The sequence below is a fragment of the Erinaceus europaeus genome, chromosome 9 (genome assembly GCF_950295315.1).
Source record: "Erinaceus europaeus chromosome 9, mEriEur2.1, whole genome shotgun sequence".
Lineage (NCBI taxonomy): Eukaryota > Metazoa > Chordata > Mammalia > Eulipotyphla > Erinaceidae > Erinaceus > Erinaceus europaeus.
The window spans coordinates 67,712,322-67,730,574 of NC_080170.1; the positions used below are offsets into that span (position 1 = coordinate 67,712,322).

The following is an 18,253-nucleotide window of genomic DNA, read 5'->3' on the forward strand; positions in this document are numbered from 1 at the left end:
TATATGGCATGTATTATGGTGATGTTCTTGTTTATAAGAGGTGTCTTTTAGAACCTCTTTCAGAGAAGGCTTGGTGATGGTTGCCTCCTTTAACTGTTGTCTGTCTAAGAAGGTTTTGATCCCTCCATCTAGTATGAATGAAAGTCTAGCAGGATATATATATATATATATATATATTTAAGAAAGGATTAATTAACAAAACCATAGGGTAGGAGGGGTACAACTCCACACAATTCCCACCCCCCAATCTCCATATCCCACCCCCTCCCCTGATAGCTTTCCCATTCTCTATCCCTCTGGGGGCATGGACCCAGGGTCATTGTGGGTTGCAGAAGGTAGAAGGTCTGGCTTCTGTAATTGCTTCCCCGCTGAACATGGGTGTTGCCTGGTTGGTCCATACTCCCAGTCTGCCTCTCTCTTTCCCTAGTAGGGGGGTCTCTGGGGAAGCTGAGCTCCAGGACACATTGGTGGGGTCTTCAATCCAGGGAAGCCTGGCCAGCATCCTGATGACATCTGGAACCTGGTGACTGAAAAGAGAGTTAACATACGAAGCCAAACAAATTGTTGAGCAATCATGGACCCAAAGCTTGGAATAGTGGAGAGGAAGTGTTAGGGAGGTACTCACTGATATATAGCTGTGCTATTGGTTGCTTCTAATCTCCTTGATCTAGGCTTTTGAGAGAGTCTGCATATCAAATACACAGCCTATATATTAAAAAGATTCAGTTTGTGTTTTGAAAAACTTTGAGACATACAATTGATTTTCCCCCTCTCATATTAATTAACTACTGATTTATATGTCTACATTTTGCTAGGAGTGTACATAAACACCATTCCCACCACCAAAAGACTGTGAACCATCCCTCCCAACCACTCCCACCCCCCACTGGCCCAGGAAGCTGCATGTCTATCCCTCCCCACAGGGTTTTTACTTTTGTGCCCTACTTACAATTTGGTTAGGTCCTGCTTTTAGTTTCCCTTTCAGATCTTCTTACTCAACTTCTATTGATGAGTGGGATCATCCCATACTCATCTTTATCTTTCTGACTTAGCTGACTTAACATAATTCCTTCTAGCTCTGTCCAAGATGGGTCAGAGAAGGTGGGTTCATTGTTCTTGATAGCTGCATAGTATTCCATTGTGTATATATACCACGGCTTTCTCAGCCACCCAGCAGGATATATTATCCTTGGTTGAAACCCTTTTTCTTTCAGGGCTTGATAGATATCCTGCCATTCTCTTCTGGCTTTCAGAGTTTGTGTGGAGAAGTCTGATGACAATCTTATGGGTTTTCTCCTCTATGTGACTTTTTGTTTTTCTCTTGCAGCCTTTAGTATACTTTCTTTATCCTTACTTCTTTTCATTGTAACTAGGATGTGTCTTGGTGTTTTCAGATCTGGGTTGATTCTGTTTGGGACTCTCTTGGCCTCTTGAATATTAATGTCCTTTCTGTTGTTTAGGTCTGGGAAGTTTTCTTCTGTAATTTCCTCTAGAATGTTTACTTCTCATTCCTCTCTTTCTTCCTCATGCAGGCCAATTATATGAAAGTTACTTCTTTTGAGATCATCCCATATGTCTTTGTTTTTTTTAGTGTCTCTAAATCTCTTTTTGAGCTCTTTTACCTCCTTATTTATTTTTGCCTCCAGGGTTATTACTGGGGTTCAGTACCTGCACCATGAATCCACTTCTCCTGGAGGCCATTTTCCCCCCTTTGTTGTTGTAGCCTTGTTGTTGTTATTATTGTTATTGTTGATGTCATTAATTATTGAATAGCAGAGAGAAATGGATAGAGGAGGGGAAGATAGAGGGGGGAGAGAAAGATAGACACCTGCAGACCTGCATCACTGCTTGTGAAGTGAGTCCCCTGCAGGTGAGGAGCCGGGAACTCGAACTGGGATCCTTATTCCTGTCCTTGTGTTTTGTACCATGTGTGCTTAACCTACTATGTTATTGCCAGACCCCCCTTTTACCTCTTTCTTTCTCTACCTCATCCTCTGTCTGGCTAATTCTGTTTCCTGCTTCTGTTGGCCTGATTTCCATTCCCTCAGCTTCTTTCTTCAGTTCAGTTATAGTATTAGCTTGTTCTGCTAATTGACCTTTTAGTTCAGCTATTTCTTCTTTCAGTTCTCTAATTACCTTGAGGTAGCTTGTGTTTCCCTTGAGGGTGTCATTTGTTGTTTCCCTAATTCTGATAGCCCTTTCCTCATAGTTGTCTTCATTTCTGTTATTATTAGGTTTCTTATTGCTTGCATACTTTTCTTATCTATGGTTACTTCTGACTAATTTGGAGTTTCTTCTGGGCTCCCATCTTGATTAATTGTGGTAGCAGTTTTATTTGCTCTTGATTTAACCATTTTTTGAATTGATGTGTTTTTTATTTTTCTGTTCTGTTGTTCTTCAATACATTTATGACAAATGTAGTCACCCAACCTCAGAAATTACAACAATAGTAATTTAGTCAAGGATTGATGCAGTTCAACCAATACCAGTTAGCCAAACAACAGCTCCAGTCCAAGAAAAAAAATAGCAACCAAATTCAATGGAAAGAGAAAGGATAAAAGGGAAAGCAAGAATAGACAATTATGCAAATCTACTGTCCACTGAAAATTCTAGGGATAGCAAGAGGAGTAAGGGAAGTAGAGAAGAGACACACACACACCACAGAGTTCACTATGAGTTAGATTTCTTCCTCCAAATAATTCACAAATGAGTATCAGTGAATTCAAAAATCAAAAGGAGGAGGATGGAAGAAAAGAAGACAAGAACTAAAAAAAAAAAAGGGAAGTGAAAGGAAGGACTTTTTTTTTCTTTTTTCTTTTTCTTTCATTAGCTAGGAGAAGGGAGAAAGGAGAGTGGAGGGAAGAGGTAGAGAGAAATAAGTTCCTCTCACATGGGAAAGGACATCCTTTCACCTAGCAATGGAAAAAGCAACAACAGTTAATTTTGGTCAACCTGAAGAAGGAAGGACAAAAGGGACATATATATATATATATATATAATGTTAACCTTGAAATAGAATAGAGTAAAAAACCCTAACAGTCAGTTTGCAGCTCCGAATTGCCTGCAGGTAGCCTGAACAAAGATAGCCAATTGTAAGAAGTATCCAAAAACAAAAAACAAAACAAAAAAACAAAAAAAACAAAAAACCTCCAGGTAATCTTTCCCAGGTAGGGGTGGGGTGAGGCTCTGATTGGTCAGGTATTTTGTCACTCAAAAATAGCTCCAGCCACTTAGAAAAAATAAGAGGAGGAAAACAAAAAGGATAAACAACTGTGGTGAACCCAGAATCTTGGTAAGGAAAATAACTCAGCGGGGAGCCTGCTGGGAGTGGCTGTCTTGCTCCTGTGGGGCTGGTTCTGTGGTGGGGGGGAGGAGTGAGCTTCAGAAATAATCAAAAGATTTCCTTTCTCTTCCCCCTGGCCTCTGTTTTCTAACCCAAGAGTGGTTTCACCTTTAGACCCCGAATTCACCCTCCTGGTGATGGGCCAGCATCCTACCCTATCCAGAGACTCCCTGGTCACAAGCTGTGGTTTATTGGAGTTCACACCAGCCACTGCTTGCAAGTCGCCATATTGGCTCCACCCCCAGGTTATTTTTTTAAAGATGTATTTCTACTTTTTTTTAAATTGAGGGCTTAATGGTTTACAGTACAGTTGTTGGGTACAATTTCTCATCTCAGCATGATAGGTGTCTGAAAACCTCCAGCCTACGTTCTTTTCCATCATCATGCACCAGGACCCTAAACCCCTCCATTCTCTTCCTCCCTAGAGTCCTTTGCTTTGGTAGAATACTCCAAATACAGTCCAAGTTTTACTTTAAAAAACATTTATTTATTTGTGATAGGACAGAGACAAATTGAGAGGGGAAGAGGATATAGAAAAGGAGCGAGAGAGACACCTGCTATACTGCTTCACCACTTGTGAAGTTTCTCCCCTGCAGGTAGGGAACAGGGGCTTGAACCTGGGTCCTTGTGCATTGCAATCCATGCACTCAATGAGTTGCACCAGTACCCAGGCCCTTTTAAGTTTTGCTTTGTTTCTCCTTTCTATTTTTGTTTAATAAGTTTTGCTTATGAGTGGTGTATTTTATTTTACTGAACACTGCTTAGCTCTGGCTTTTGGTGGTGCTGGGCATTGAACCTGGAACTTTTGTATCTTCAGGCATGAGAGTCTCATTGTCTAATTGCCATTATGCAATCCTCCCACACTGTTTTCATAAGGTCTACTTTTTCTGGATTCCACAGGTAAGTGGTATCAGACAATATTTGTCTTTCTCTGACTTATCCCAATTAGCATAATACCTTTAATGTCTATCTATGTTGTTGTGAATGGCAGGGTTTCTTTCTTTCTCTCTCTCTTTTTTTAATCTTTTTTTTTTTTTTGCTTCAAGGGTTATTGCTGGGGCTCAGTGCCTGCACTAAGAATCAGTCCACTGCTCCTGAAGGCCATTTCCCCCCCCCCCCCATTTTGTTGCCCTTGTTGTAGCTGTTATTGTTGGATAGGACAGAGAGAAATCGAGAAAGGAGGGGAAAGCAGAGAGGAGGGAAGTAAAATAGACACCTGCAGACCTGCTTCACAACTTATGAAGTGACTCTTCCACAGGTGGGGAGCTGAGGGCTCAAATCTGGATCCTCACACAGGCCATGTGTGCTTAATCTGCTGTGCTACTATCCAGCTCCCACAGGGTTTCTTTCTTTTGTTTCTTTCTTTCTGACAAATGAATAATAATCCACTGTGGCTGTCTAGTATGCATGTATGTATGCAATATATGTATATATAATCCCAAAACATATACAAGAATATGTCTAAGAAACATATATTGGGTTATCAGCAAAGTTATAAAGTATTCTTCTAGGTTTTTCTATGAAAAAAAAGTGTTACGACTTTTACAACAAATACAATTTGTATGTTTTTTTATTTCTTTTTTATTAGTGATGTAATAGCACTTAACAAAATTATAAGACTTCAGAGGTATAATGTCAAACCCATATGTGGTATGTTTAAGTCATACTCTCCAATAAGTTCTGTTCCCTCCAGCCCTCATAACTACCATACTTTTCACAAAGTCTAAGTGACTGGTACCTTTTTCTCTTTCTTTCTTTCTTTCTTTTTTTTTTTTTGCAAGTTCATTTGTCTCAGTCATCTATAGTCCACTTGGGTTAAACCATCTGATAGCAGGACAGTTTGTGTTTTAAGGAACCCACCAGGGAAATGAATGTGCCTAGATCCTAAAATTGAACTGGTAGGGTCCTAAAATCTCCCATCTGACTACCAGTGTTTGCAGCCAAATCCTGGGAGCTGATGCTAGCCTGCGACTATTTTTGAGGGTGGACCTTTCTACTTGCTTCCCTTAATCTGAAGTTTTAATTCTTCCTTTTTATCCTTTTCATGTCCTCTGATGACAGGAGCTTATTAATAGGGGGGATTTTCCACAAGCCTGTTCCAGAGGTTCTGGGAAGGAGTTTTAATTGCTAGACTCCACACTGAGGGTGTTAGCATTTATTAAAGTCAGTGCCTCTGATTGCCTTTTAATAAGGCCTCAAATGTATGCAGGAGATAACACTGGGCACTGCATGGTAAGGCCTCAGACATTCAGGATCAGGGAATAGAGGCAGCAGTCTGGTGTTGCTGGGGGTGATACAGCATCAGCTCTCTGCCCAGACTCATGGCTGGGCTGATGGGGTCTGAGGTGGTTTCACTTAACAAGGTGTGTGGGGGGTGGGAGTAGGGGGAGAGGGTGGGTAGAAGGGAAGGGTTGTGATGTTTTGTACAGGGCCACTGCCCATTTCACTGGTCAGAGCCTTGTAGAGCCAAGGGATTTTTATTTGTCTGAGCTATGAGAGGTGATGGTTTGCTCTAAGAAGGTTTTGATCCCTCCATCTAGTTTGAATGAAAGTCTAGCAGGATATATTATCCTTGGTTGAAACCCTTTTTAATTCAGGGCTCGATAGATATCTTGCCACTCCCTTCTGGCTTTTAGAGTTTGAGTGGAGAAGTCTGCAGATAATCTTATGGGTTTTCCCTTGTATGTGACTTTTTGTTTCTCTCTTGCAGCCTTTAGAATCCTTTCTTTATCCTTACTTCTTCTCATTGTGACTATGATGTATCTTGGTGTCTTCCAGTCTGGGTTGATTCAGTTTGGTACTCTCTGGGCCTCTTGAATCTTGATGTCCTTTCTGTTATTCAGGTCTGGGAAGTTTTCTTCTATTATTTCCTCTAGAATGTTTGCTTCCCCTTCCTCTCTTTCTTCCTCTGGCAGGCCAATTATACGAATGTTACTTCTTTTGAGATCATCCCATATGTCTCTGTTGTTGTTTTCAGTGTCTCTAAATCTCTTTTTAAGCTCTTTCACCTCTTTCCTTATTTTCTCTAACTCATCCTCTGTCTGACTAATTCTGTTTCTGCTTCTGTTAGTCTGCTTTCCCTTGCCTCAGCTTCTTTCTTCATTACAGCTATTTCAGCTTTCAGTTCTCTGATTGCCTCAAGATAATCAGTATTTTCCTTGGGGGTCTCAACTGTTGTTTCCCTAATACTGCCATTCCTTTCCTCCAATGTTGTTTTCATTTCTGTGATTAATAAGTTTATTATTGCTTGCATACTTTTCTTATCTATGTTTACTTCTGGCTGATTTGTAGTTTCTTCTGGGCTCTTGTCTTCATTCATTGGAGTAGCAGTTTTATTTGTTTTTGATCTACCCATTTTTTTGATTTATGTGTTTCTTTTTTTTATGCTCTGTTGTTCCTCAGTTGTTGTGTCTTGAGTACAAGTAACCTTGTACTAAATACCTTTATAATAATTGCACTCACCAACCTCAGGAATTACAGTAGCAACTGAAGCAAGTATTGAAGTAGTTTAATCGTTACCAGTTAGCTAAACAATTTCTCCAATCCATGAAAAAATAGTAACCAAATCCCAGTGAAGAAAGAGAAAAGAAAGAAAGGATAGTAAGAATAGACAGTTATGCAAATCTACTATCCACTGTATATTCTAGGGGTAACAAGAGGGGAAAGGGAACTAGAGCAGAGATACACACATAGAGAGTCCACTCTGAGTCAGATTTCTTCCCCAAAATAATTCACAAATTCAGACAGGCAAAGAAGAAGGAAGAAGTGTATGACAAGATTAAAAAAAAGAGAGAGGGAGAGACAAGAGAGAGAAAAGGGAAAAGATAAGAAAAAGAGCTGTAATTAAAGAGCAGTGAAAGGAAATTCCCAAATGTGTATCAGTGAATTCAAAAAAGCACACTGTTTGTTGGTGTGGGGGCTAGGGGCTGTGACTTTGGAAGCTGTAGGATTAAGGAAGAAGGGATGACAAGAATGAGAAAAAGAAAAAAAAGAAAGAGAGAGAGAGAAAAAAGAAAAAGATAAGAAAAAGAACAGTCATAAAAGGGCAGTGAAAGGAAAGGTTTTTTTTAATGTATTTATTTTTAATTATTTAATTAGCTATGCAGGGTGAGGTGGGGGGTTGGCTACTTACAAAGAAAAAAGGCCAGAGGTTTCAGAAGGGTATAGACTTAGAATTAATGATACTCCTGGTGGGACAGGAATTTGGTAAAGAAAAGGACTGGTTATGGGGGGGGGGCCAGGAAGGAGGTATGCTTGAAAATTAAAAGGAAGAAAAAAATTTTTTTTCCTTTTTTTTCCCCCTTTTTCCCTACTCTAATTCTTAACCCAAGTTAAGTTATAGTCACCTCCTTGGTGTCGCCGCTAGGACCCCTTATTAGCTTCCCTGCTAAAGGCAGAAAATCCTACCGTTTCCAGGAGATGTGGTCAGAGCTCAGCCACTAGCAGCTTCTCAGTCTGCCATCTTCCGGGAAACCCCGCCCCCAAAGCTTTTTTAAAGGATTTCTCAAAGATGAAAACTAGCTCCAAGTCCTTTTGATCCAATGAGAGCTGTACTCAAGGATGTCCTCGGATCCGCCCTCAGGGTCGCGGTGGTCCCCGGAGACTCCCAAGAGGAAGCCCCCAAGCTACAGTTCTCCCTCCCGGTCCTCTGCTGGCTACCCAGCAGCGCTCTGCAACCAGTGGAGGAGCCGCCTTCCCGGGCCGAGGACAATGCCCGGTGCACCCGCCTTGCCCGCCGCAGCCTGGGAAGTCTGGAGCAGCCCGCCCGCTAGTTCGCACCACCTTTACTCTAATTCTTGACCCAAATTAAGTTATAGTCACCTCCTTGGTGTCACCACTAGGACCCCTTATTGACTGGCCTGCTAAAGGCAGAAAATCCTACCGTTTCCAGAAGATGTGGTCAGAGCTCAAGCCACTAGCAGCTTCTCAGTCCGCCATCTTCCGGCACCATTTTAATTATATTTCAAAGGACCTGTAGCTATACTAGTGTTTTTTTTTTTTTTGTTTGTTTTTGCCTGAGCCTGAAATCTGATATGCAGGTGGATCCTAATTATTGTCTAGGGAGATGATATCATGGCTGGGAAAAGGACCAGGAAGCTGGATTAGGGAAGAGAGTAGCTCCCTGATATGGGAAAGGGGTATAAATATTACTGTAAACCCCATCGATTTGATGTGATCTGGGGCCCATAATTAGCCTAGGAGCCTGTGTGACCTCTATATCCCTCTATATCTGACTGAGCTGACTTCTATAGGGATTACCCCCTTCCTCACTCTCCCCCCCTTTTAAAAAATGTGTTCAAATATATGCTGGTGTCGGCCAGTGGGCTAATGGTCAAAATATGTGGCTGGCATATTGATGAAATGTAATAATCAGTCAGATGGGCACTGAAAAGGGAGTTACCATGTGGCTCTCCTCCATTGCAGTGTGATCTTGATCTGGTAACTTGACTTCTCTGGATTGGTATTCTCTGCTGGTTCACTGGAGAGCCTGACAGCAGTGAGAACTCATGTCTTTAACATACATGACTGAGATTGCAAGTTCAATGTTCATGTATTCCGCTAGTTAACCAAATGATTGCATTTGGGGCAGACACTGTGCAAAGGTTAAGCTCTCATTTATCTTCCTCAATTCTCTTAGCAACGCACAGAGCTGGGTTATATTAACTTCCACTCCCTGAAGTCTTGGAAATCTGTGAACTATTCAATACTTATGTGACATCTTCTGAAAGAACCAGGATTCACACCCAAGAAGGTTCTTTTTCTTTTTTTTTTAAATTTAATAATTAATTTATTATTGGATAGAGACAGAGGGAAGTTGAGAGGGGAGGGGGAGATAGAGATATACTTCCAGCCTTACTTCACCACAAATGAAATTTTCCTCCTGCAGACCCAAGCTTGAACCTGGGCCCTAGCACAGAGTAGTGTGTGCACTTAACCAGGTGTGCCACTGCCTTCCCCCACCCCCCTCAGAAATTTCCAAGAGAGCAACTGTTATACCTGGCTTCCAGGTTCAGAGTCTGTGAACAATGTTTGCTTTTTTTTTTTTTTTACATAGAGGTAGAGAGGGGAGGGGAGAGAATAGCACAACAGCTTTCTTCAGAGGGGGTGGTGGTGGGTTAGAACCTGGGTTGTGCATGTTGCAAAGCAGTGTAATATCCGAGTGAGCTATTTCACTGGCCCCTGGTTTTTGAATGTATTCTGTGGCTAGAGCAGTGGTGGCACTGACAGAGGCTCCTGGGTTGACCTTGTTGGCAGATAGGAACTCCAAGATTAACCTTGCTCTGGAGTCCAACTCCTGGGCTTCTGAAGCCTCTGCAACATGGGTGATGAAGAAGATTACAGTGATAATGCATCTAGGGGCAAAAAGTAAGTAGTATGCCTAAGGACACTCCTCAGTGGGAGCCTAGGGCCATGAGTGACCTCTGCATTTACGCATGCATATGCCTATATTGCAAACGAATGCCACGTGCCCGAGGGTGCACTCACGTGCATGCGCTCATGCTCTGCATTCACCTGCCTACATGCTAGCAAATGAAGGCACCTCTGTGGAGGGTTCTCTCCTCTTCAGGCCTTCCAGCCAGATGCTCCACCTTGAAGTCCTTTGAAGGTGCCTAAGGCCTTTGCAGTTACTGCTCCAGCCACCTGTCTGTTATCTCTCATGCTGCTGTTGCCATGGCCCAGACAGCCCTGCAAGACTCTCCCAACAGGTCCCAGGTAGGCTGCCCCCACCCTCACAGCCACCTCTCCTCTTCCAGAGCTGCTTTCCTGAGTATTCCTGCCCTTACTACTACTAGCGTTTGCCCTTCTTCTGTAGCCAGTTAACAGCATCAGGTTGAGCCTGATGTAAAGTTTCGAGACCTCCTTTGAATCTGGAGAGGTGGCAGTCCTTGACTATGTGGGTCATAGTCTGTCTGTAGACGCAGGGGCAGTTCGGGTTGTCTCTGGCTCCCCAGCGGTGGAACATAGCAGCTCACCGGCCATGGCCTGCTCAATAGTGATTGAGGAGGGCCCAATCATAACGTGCTAGGTCAAAGCCGGGTTGACACTTTCAGGGGTCTGTGATGAGGTGTTTGTTCTTTACCTCAGCTGGCTGCCAACTCTGTTTCCAAGAGTCTGGAACAGAGAAGTTAAGTGTAGGCATAGGGGACCAGATTGGATGACGAGACGTCAAGCGTTGGACAGGGTGGGCGAAGATATCCGCGTATATTGGCAAGTCCGGTCGAGCGTAGACGTGGGAAATGAACTTAGATGATGCCGCATCCCGAGGAATATCTGGCGGGGCAATGTTGCTAAGAACTGGCAGCCATGGACCCGGGGTGGAATGGATGGTACCAGAAATTATCCTTATGGAGGAATACAATTTGGAATCGACCAAGTGGACATGGGGGCTACGGAACCATACTGGGGCACAGTATTCTGCAGTGGAATAGCATAATGCCAAAGATGATGATCGTAGTGTGGAAGCGCTCGTGCCCTATGAGGAGCTGGCCAGTCTTGCAATGATGTTGTTCCTCGCGCCCACCTTTGCTGCAGTTTTTATGAGATGTTCATGAAATGACAGAGTGCGATCGAGAGTAACGCCAAGATAGACTGGCTGGGCTTCATGCCGGATTCTCGTATCGTCAAGTTGCATGTTAAGCTCACGCGAGGCCGAGGCATGGTGTAGATGGAAAACAGATGATACCATTTTTGCAGTGCTGGGGATTAGTCGCCATTTTTTACAGTAATCAGATATCAGAGACATGTCTTTCGTGAGTGTTTCCTCGAGGATGTCGAACTTGGATGCCTGAGTTGCACAGCAGATGTCATCGGCGTAGATGAACTTCCTTGAAAAAGTTTCTGGGAGGTCATTGATGTAAATATTAAATAGTGTAGGAGCCAGAACAGAGCCCTGGGGGAGGCCACTTGAGACAAGTCTCCATCTGCTAGACTTATCACCCAGATGCACCCGGAATCTTCTGTTTTGGAGAAGAAACGATATAGTGTTGGCCACCCATGGAGGCAGGCATCTTGAGATCTTGACTAGGAGACCACGATGCCAGACCATGTCATAGGCTGCTGTGAGATCAACTAAGACAGCACCCGTCTTTAAGTTCTTCTGGAACCCATTTTCAATGTAAGTTGAGAGGGCCAGGACTTGTTCACAGGTAGATCTTCCTGGGCGGAAACCAGCTTGGGCAGGCGATAGGAATTTCTCTGTAAGAGGAGAAATTCATGACAGAAGCAGCCTCTCAAGGAGTTTGTAACACACGGAGAGGAGAGAAATTGGTCTATAGCTATAGCTGGTGGCCAGTGTTGGGTCTTTCTTTGGTTTCAAAACTGCTATTATCTTCGCACGATGCCAAATTTTGGGCATATATTCGGATTCCAAGATGTGGGACAGGAATGTAGTGAGCCACTTCTTTGCCGCGGGGCCCAAGTTAAGAATGAGTTCTGGAAATAACCCCATCCAAAAATGGGGGGAGGAATTGGACAGAATATTCACCACAGAAGAGATCCAAAAGGCTGAGAAACACATGAAAAAATGCTCCAAGTCTCTGATTGTCAGAGAAATGCAAATCAAGACAACAATGAGATATCACTTCACTCCTGTGAGAATGTCACACATCAGAAAAGGTAACAGCAGCAAATGCTGGAGAGGGTGTGGGGTCAAAGGAACCCTCCTGCACTGCTGGTGGGAATGTCAATTGGTCCAACCTCTTTGGAGAACAGTCTGGAGAACTCTCAGAAGGCTAGAAATGGACCTACCCTATGACCCTGCAATTCCCCTCCTGGGGATATATCCTAAGGAACCCAACACATCCATCCAAAAAGATCTGTGTACACATATGTTCTTGGCAGCACAATTTGTAATAGCCAAAACCTGGAAGCAACCCAGGTGTCCAACAACAGATGAGTGGCTGAGCAAGTTGTGGTATATATACACAATGGAATACTACTCAGCTGTAAAAAATGGTGACTTCACCGTTTTCAGCCGATCTTGGATGGACCTTGAAAAAATCATGTTGAGTGAAATAAGTCAGAAACAGAAGGATGAATATGGGATGATCTCACTCTCAGGCCGAAGTTGAAAAACAAGATTAGAAAAGAAAACACAAGTCGAACCTGAAATGGAATTGGAGTATTACACCAAAGTAAAAGACTCTGGGGTGGGTGGGTGGGTGGGGAGAATACAGGTCCATGAAAAATGATGAATGAAATAGTGGGGGTTGTATTGCTAAATGGGAATCTGGGGAATGTTATGCATGTAAAAAAAAAAAAAAAGAAGTAGAAACGCAAAGCAGAAATTGACTGAGTTTGGAGTATGGCACCAAAGTAAGAAAGCAGAAGTATACTAGAGTTTGCAGTGAGTACCTCCCTAATACTTCCTCTCCACTTTTCCAAGCTTTGGGTCCATGATTGCTCAACAATCTGTTTGGCTTTGTAAGTTAACTCTCTTTTCAGTCACTAGGTTCCAGGTGTCATCAGGATGCCGGCCAGACTTCCCTGGATTGAAGACACCACCAATGTGTCCTGGAGCTCAGCTTCCCCAGAGACCCATCCTACTAGGGAAAGAGAGAGGCAGACTGGGAGTATGGACCGACCAGTCAACGCCCATGTTCAGCGAGGAAGCAATTACAGAAGCCAGACCTTCTACCTTCTGCAACCCTCAATGACCCTGGGTCCATGCTCCCAGAGGGATAGAGAATGGGAAAACTATCGGGGGAGGGGGTGGGATATGGAGATTGGGCGGTGGGAATTGTGTGGAGTTGTACCCCTCCTACCCTATGGTTTTGTTAATTAATCCTTTCTTTAATAAAAAATAAATAAAAAAAAAAGAAAGAAAAAAAAAAAGACTCACAAAGAACATTCATTTAGAAAAATGGTCTTCTCAGTTACCCCAGGAAATACTAATAATGAGGGAGCTGGGCAGTTGGTGCACCTGGTTAAGAGTACATAGTACTCCAGTAATGAAGCTGAAGGGTTGTCATTCCACACGTGAAGTCTCTGGACACAGTTTGAAGTGAAGCATGTTGGGGTGGCAATCATTGCGTTGGTTAGGTTGTGAAAAAAAAAAAAAAAAAAAGAATGAGTTCTGGGGTGATGTTATCATAGCCAGCAGCTGTTCCTGGTTTAAGCGTCTTCCAGTTCAGACAGTGTAAAGGGAGAGGGTTTTAGAGATGGACAAGATAGACGGAAGTGGGATGACCACTCATGGGAAATTTCTCTTTTCCAGACTGGGTGATCTTAGCACGTCCAACTTGAGTTAGGTGACTGGCCACTGAGTTTGGAGATACGGGAGGGTGGGAGATGGGAGAGGGTTGGCTACCAGCACCCAGACTATGAAGAAGCTTCCAGGCCTTCCTACTTGAGTGGGTGAAGTTCAGACTTTCTGTGAGTTGTTGCCAGCGGGCTTGGTGCACTGCATCCAGGGAGGCAATGAGATGGTCGGCCACATCTGGGTCGCCCGACTCATCATACTACTTTTAGTAATTGCTCGCATTCCTGCCTTGAGGGCAGGAATCTGCTGCCTGGTCCCAGAAATGCTCCCCCAGGCCAGCGCCCCTCCACCAGAGGCATGGACGCTGAAGAGCAGAGTCTGCAGCTTCTTAAAGGACCAGAGAGCAGCTGTGGTGTGAGAGCTGCCTACCAAGTCCAGCACAGGGCCTGGTGGTTTTTCATAATAATGGTTTACAGGATTATTATATTCTTCCTTTGTTAATTAATAAGGACAAGAATCCTACCCCAGGGTACAACCCGCATGCCCCCATCTCAACCTAATCACCCCCAAATATCTCCATATGCCATGATACTAGGGTTAGGATTTCACATGCAAATTTGAGGAGGGCACAAATATTCAGTCTATTTCAGGGACTTTCTATAAAGTCACTGATCAATCTGTTCTGTAATGTCAGGGTAATAAGAGATCAAGCAACATGAGGGACTGGCATCTAAGGAGACCCAAGCTACTGAAAGGGTGTGATCATTGGCCTTTAGTAGACAGTACTGATGGACAGATACTATTAAATGGATGGACCAATTGGACTGTGATTTCTTCCTTTTTTTATTGCCCACAAGTATTATTGCTGGGGTTCCATGTGATACCTGCAAGATAAATCCACTGATCCTAGTGAAATTTTTAAAATTTTATTTTATGTTTAGTTTATTTGTTATTGGATAGAGACAGAGATAAATTGAGATGGGGGAGTGATAGAGAGGGAGACAGAGAGACACCTGCAGCTCTACTTCACCACTTTTGAAGCTTCCCACCAGCAGGTGGGGACCATCCTTGTGTAGTGTATGTGCTTAACCAGGTATGTCATCACTTGCCCCCCCCCCCCGTGACAATTTTTTCTTCACTTTCTTTCCTTCGACAAGACCATAGGATAAGGGGAGTACTATTTCACACAATTCCCACCACCAGAACTCCATATCCCATCCCCTCCCTTGATAGCTTTCCTATTCTTTATCCCTCTGTGAGTATGGACCCAGGGTGATTATAGGGTGCAGAAGGTGGAAGGTCTGGCTTCTGTAATTGCTTCCCCACTGAACATGGACATTGTCAGATTGATCCGAACTCCCAGCCTGTCTCTTTCTTTCCCTAGTGGGGTAGGGATCTGGAGAGGTGAGGCTCCAGGACACATTAGTGGGGTCATCTACCCAGGGAAGTCAGATTGGCATCATGGTAGCATCTGAAACATGGTGGCTAAAAAATAATTAAGATGTCAACAGCTGTACTATATTCATATATTAACATCCTTCCATGAATTTAAAAAGAGAGAAAATGGAACATGATAGAAATGTGAGGTTTACTATTTGATGTGATAAGTAAGCAAGGTATCCACTTATGTGGCGGTGAAAAAAATAGAAACAAAAGGATCTACGGTGGAGAGAATGTTCTGCAGACGCCTATCATAGGGAGATAAGAAATTGTATTCATGAATCAGTAGTCATACTGTAAAACATTATATCCCCCAAATAAAATGATACATATGGTAAAAATAAGAAGTGAATCGTTTCCTGTGTTAATGGATATATTTCAATTAAATACATATAGCACTCAAGAGGGTAGGAGAACCCTTCTGGTTACATACAGAAGTATATTGCTTTCCTGCAATTCTGACAAATTCCTTTGGCTTATGAGTTATGAAGGGTTAGAAAAACTTGGGCAATGGATTCCAGGAGGCTGCTTAACTTATTGTAGAATGCACACATTACCAAGTGTGAGGACCTGTGTTTGAGCTCCTTGCCACCACATGGGAACTACCTACAGAGGGGAAGCATCTTTAGTGGTACAGTGGTGCTACACTGCTGCTCCTTCTTTGCTTTCCTTCCTTCCTTCCTTCCTTCCCTCTTTCTTTCCTTCTCTCCTTCCTTGCCTCCTGCCTTCCTCTTTCTCTTTCTTTATTAAAATAATGCTAGGATGGAGTCAAGATGGTTGCATGAAGACCACACCCAGGTTGACTATCCTCAAAAAACTGCATCAAATCCTGGGAATTCTAAGTTGAAGCAGGATTTGCAGGCTAGTATGAGAAAAATTATAGAAGAAGGGACAAAGAAGAACCATGGTGGAAAATTAATTAGTTGTCTTGTTACATCCCAACAATGGATAGTTCTTTGCTATAGATTTCGGGATTCCGGCAGTATATACCCAAATTGGGTATAGCTATTGAGTGGACAGAAAAGTTGTGACACATTTGTGCATAGAAAAGCATAGAAAAATACATCATAACTTTTCTGGCATTTCAATAAGTGAAGCATCATATTTTTCTTTAAAAAGCTTAGACCATTTCTAAGAATGAAACAGATTCTAATTTTTCATTTGATAAGGTGACAGAATCTGTCTTATACTTATATATATTTGAATGATCCAGTTTACAAGTTAAATCAGCATACTCTTGTGTAAACCAAGTCACAAAGAGTGACAATGACTTTAAGCTCCTTCTCCAAGACAGACTCCATTTAAAACAGGTAAGGGTCTTAAGTCTATGATTATATCAAGATTGACATGGACTCACAAGAAATTTATTTTATAAAATTATGATGAAAAGATAAAAAAATTAATTTTCCTATCTACACTTAGTTATAGAAAATTGTCTTGCTCTGCCTTTCTCAATATATAATGGATTAAAAATATAAGACACATACTTTTGGTGAAAACTTAGAAAACATTGAATGCTAGAAATGTGATCCTTTTTTTGTCTGCAGGGTTATCACTGGACATCAATACTTGTAATATGAATCTACTGCTTTCAATTACCATTTTATTATTTTCTTATTTGATAGGTCAAAGAGAAACATGTTTTATAAAAGCTGTTCTCTTGTGGTCCAGAGGTGGTGCAGTGGGTTAAATATTGGTCTCTTAAGCATGAGGTCCTGAGTTCAATCCCTGGCAGCACATGTACCAGAGTGATGTCTGGTTCTCTCTCTCATTAATAAATATATTTTTAAAAAGCTGTTCTCTCTAGAACTCTAGTATTCCCAGATAAACATGCTCTGTCCTTTGAAACTATTCAGATACAAATCCTCCTCTAAGAAGTCACTAATGATGCCATAAATAAAATACATCTTTGCAAATTCACAGAATTTTTTAACTTTGTAGATAAATTTTTTATTATTAATTTCAAGGTAATAGTTTACTCACTTATAAGCTTTCACATATAAAATTCTTCCTTCCTTTTTCCCTTCTGTCCTTCCTTCCTTTTTTACTTCCTTCCTTTCTTCCTCTTATCTCTCCAAATCCTTATGGAATTGGAGCTCAGAACCCTCTGGTGCTCTTCCCCTAAGATTTATCCATCTCTGGGAGTTTACAGAACATTTTCACTTATATCATTGATTGTCTCACAACCTACTTTTACTTATAGTTTAATGGTTATTTATCTAGTATATGTCTTCTCAGGCTGACATCAGCTATATGCTAATTACATTCATGTCCCAACAGTATGATATATTGTACATAAAACTAAAAGCACTTCTGCTAAGACTCTTGTATGAAATCTGTGAAGTTTGTACCATTGGAGTTTGCCTGGGACTGTTAACACTGTAGTTGTCAACAGCAGTGCCATTTTCACATTAGTCAGTGAGCTGGTAGTTCAACTCCAGGGTCCCATTCTAGAAATTTAGGTATTGGCAATACAGCTCACTTGGATAGTGCACTTAGTTGTCATGTGCACAACAAATGTACAAGCCTGCCCCTTGTCCCATGCAAGAAAGCTTCGGTGCTCTTTTATCTTTCTCCCTGTCTCTCTATCTTTGTCTCTCACTTTCTATCTGAAAAAATCCAACCCAGAGGGGTGAAGCCTTAGTGATTCAATAAATAACTAAATAACAAATAAACAAATAAAACATTGTAATTGTCTTTCTAGGAGCACAATTGGGTTCAACTCTCTTCACCCAATAAATGGAATCTGAAATGGAAATGCAACAAGTAGAGAATTTACTATGTAGTAAAGACCACAAGGAATAATGAAACCAGGATGGGACAGAAGACTACAGCTGACATGTGACTCAATTACATCAGAGACTTTAAGTCCTCCTCCTCCTCCTCCTCCTCCTCCTCCTCCTTCTTCTTCTTCTTTTCTTCTTCTAGCATTTGCCCTTCTTCTGTAACCAGTTAACAGCGTCAGGTTGAGCCTGATGTAGTTTCGAGACCTCCTTTGAATCTGGAGAGGTGGCAGTCGTTGACTATGGGGGTCATAGTCTGTCTGTAGCCGCAGGGGCAGTTCGGGTCGTGTCTGGCTCCTCAGTGGTGGAACTCTAAATAGTTAGGTTTAAGATGATTGGTGCAAGTTGTTCAAAGTTCAGAAAAGTAGAAGCTTTGTTCCCCCTTATAGTATATAACATTGGTAGTAAACCACCTCTATAGACATATTTATTATGTTGATTCCCATCCATTTGGATCAAGAAATTCTGAGAAAAGGATTGAATTAA

General features: G+C 42.2%; 1 pseudogene; it reads right to left on the reverse strand.

The window, feature by feature from the left end:
* The window catches only part of LOC103128081 (uncharacterized), a 39,502-nt pseudogene that overhangs the window by 18,807 nt on the left and 2,442 nt on the right, over positions 1 to 18,253 (reverse strand).